The following is a 3,322-nucleotide window of genomic DNA, read 5'->3' as shown; positions in this document are numbered from 1 at the left end:
AGCAAGACCTATATACCAAGAAATGTAACTTTTGTATCTGATAAGGTCAGCCAAGTACTCTCAGGATTTATCCTGTAGCCCTGTACTGCCTTTTGTACATCCTTTTATCAGTGCCTGACATGAGGATAAGTCACGGCCATTGCTTGACCAGTTTGCTCTCTGTGAAATATATTTTTGTTTTTAATGAAGAAAGATTGCATATATGTTGGTGACATAATAAAAAGGAAAGAATTGTTTTTAAAGTCATACTAGTAAAGATTCAAAGGATGATTTAATTGAAAAGTGAAGTTTTGGGTTTTTTTTTTTTTATGTTTTTGAGACAGGATTCACTTTGCAATTCAGGCTGGCCTAGAACTCACTTTGTAGCCCAGGCTGGCCTCAAACTGATAGCAATCCTCCTGCCTCAGCCTCCTGAATGCTGGGATTACAGTGGTATACCATCATGCTCAACCTGAAAATTTTATTTTTTAAAAGAAGAATAAAATTGCTTATTGAATTTCCTTGGGCAAGGTACTTAAACTCTTTAGTCTCACATTCCTTATCTGGAAAACAGAGACGGTGATACCTACCTTGTGGGGTTGCCATGACAAGGGACAATCAGCCCTCTGCAGGGCACGTAGCCCAGCTTGGCATGTGCAGGCTGGGGATATGGAGCTGGACCCACAATAAATCACCCAGAGCCTTAGAAGTCCTGTCCTGGGACTTCCAAATAATGCTAGAAAGTCAAAGCTAACCCTGTGACTGTAGCGAATAGGCCTCAAAGCAAAGGTCGATATGCCCTGCTTTCTCCTGTAAATGGCTAGTTTGTTCTAAAGAGAAGTGATTCTAAAGCAGAAAGAATTTTTATGAACAGCCAGATTTTGATTTATGTAAGAATGAAATATGCTAAGGGATTCTGTATTTTTATGGTGATTTTTAGTTTAAAATGGGCTTTGGATTGCCAGAATCACCCCCAGTAAAACTCTGGAGAGGGACTGCCCACTTTGGTTTTATAAATGGGGAAGCAAAGACTCTAAGAGGCTAAAGAACTCAGCCACAAAGAGGAAGGGACCGCAGCCACCCCGATCCCATCTTCTGTGTCCAGCTGTGCTGAGGTCCCTGAGGCTTTAGGAGTGACTGTTAAACCTATTCACAGGGGTGATGGGGCCTTTTTTTCCACTGATGAGCACACTGTTCAGCTTTCTAACACGCGCAGGGCCACAAGCACTTGGATAAGGGTGCGCGCCTTCATAAGGAGCGCAGATGCGGTGGTCCTGGGCTACTAAGGTGCCCGCAGGAGAATAAAGCCCGGACAGATAATGGGGTTGAACCGAGAAAGAAGGGCGCGGTCAAGCGGGCTCCTGTGCAGGGTGCCTCTGGGTTCCCAACGAGAGCGTTGCCACGGTTGACTAGGCCTCCCCAGATTCTTTTTTTTCTTTCTGTACTTAGGACAGGATCTACAGGGTCTACAGAGTCTACAGAGTCTCACTACATAGATCAGCCTCATAGTGATTCTCCTGTTTTCAGCCTCCCAAGTACTGGGATTACAGGTTTGTACCACCCCGCCCAGTCTCCATTGCTGTCTCAGTGTGTCTTATGGTGGGGTCCACATGGCACACAGGGGATCGGACCCCGGCCACTGTGCTCTGCCTAAGCAGGCACTTTAGTCCGCTGAGCTATCAGGTGGGCCCTAGCTATCAGGCTGGCCCTGTCCCTAGATTCTTATGTTGGACCATAACACCCAGCATGACAGTGAAGAGGTGGGCCCTTGCACCGGTTACTTTCCTGTTGCTGAGAGGAATCTGACACCTGCAGCTCAAGAAGGAGAGGCTGATTGGGTTTCAGTGCCCGGTTGGCTGGCTCTGAGGCAGAAATGGCCAAGTGGAGGAAGGGTGCCCACCGCAGGGCGTCCAGGAAGCAGAGAGGACAGGAAGCAGGGACGGAATACTCTTCCAGTCATGCCCCATGCCCTCCTCCATCCAGCCCCCCCTCCTAACAGCACCCTCAGCTGCCAACCTCATTATGGAGTAATCCACTGGGAAGCATAGAGCCCCCCGTATGAGTACCTTCCAAACACATGAGAATTGGAGGGGAGGGCTTTGATTATTCATTCATTCATTCATTTAGTTAGTTAGTTAGTTAGTTAGTTAGTTAGTTGGTTAGGTCAGGGTCTCATGTTGTAGTTAAGGCTGACTTTGAACTCACTACATAGCCCAGGATGGATCTGAACTCACTGTGATCCTCCTGCCTCAGCCTCCTGAGTGCTGTGGCTACAGGAGAGCACCACCATGCTTGGCATGGAGGATACTTTAAATCTAAATCCTAGCAAGCCTCCTGGGCAGTATTGACACCATGAAGGCTCTACCCTTGTAAATGCGATCAGTACCCTTTAAAAAGAGATTGAAGGGAGTGGCCTGGTCCCCTTGGCCCTTCCCCAGACACCAGACTGCAAGTGCCTTGACTGGGCTTTTCCAGCGTTCAGAATTAGAACAGCAAGTTTCTACTGCTTATAAACCAGTTGAGGATACTTTGTTATCTAGCCCAAAAGAATAGCACAAATGCTCACCCAGCCGCTCCACTGCACCGTTCCACCTGCTCAGGGCTGTGTTTTAAAGCAAGCCCAGCCATACTCAGCCCAGCCCCTCCCACCCTCGCTGAGGCACATCTTGGCCAGTGGCTCTGGTCTATCGCAGAGAGGTTTTGATCTGTTTTTAGAGACCCTGTTTCAGTTCAGGGTTCTTAGATAAACTGCTGGTCCCTCCACTTCTGAGCCCTCAAGCCTGGAGTTCCTGCAACCCTCTGCCAAGCCTCACAGCATGGCTGGGTAAGGTACAGAGACCCGAGGTCTTCGATGGGCTGTGCGCCAGAGCTTCCAGGAGGAACCAAGAGAGTGTGTGCCTCCAGGGTCCCCGCAGGTGACCTCAGCCCTCTTCTGCTCAGTGTTTTGGCTCTAACAAGGACGAGGCTCTCGAATATCTTTGCTTTCAGGGATTCCCAAGGCAATCGATTTGCCACTGGACCAGCCTGTGCACTGCTGACTGCTCAGCATCCCTGGCTGCCGGGTACCAAGTGCTGTTCACCTTCTCCCTCTTGTCACCGTGACAACCAAACTCATGGTCTGAATTTGACTCCGTTTTAGAATGGCTGCATGGCCATCACTGTGAAATTCACTGATGTAGTTTGACTCGTAATCATTTTTGTTTAGGGTCATCATGCCCAGTAATAGTAATCAGCCAGCTATGAACGGCTGACAGAATTTGGCCTGCAGCTGGGTTTTGTATGATTCCTGAGCTAAGAATGATTTTCATGTTTTCACAGGGGCTTGAGAGGAAGAAGAAGAAGA

This window comes from Octodon degus, unplaced genomic scaffold, assembly GCF_000260255.1.
Source record: "Octodon degus isolate 3935 unplaced genomic scaffold, OctDeg1.0 scaffold00140, whole genome shotgun sequence".
NCBI lineage: Eukaryota > Metazoa > Chordata > Mammalia > Rodentia > Octodontidae > Octodon > Octodon degus.
Note: the sequence above shows the minus strand (reverse complement) of the source record.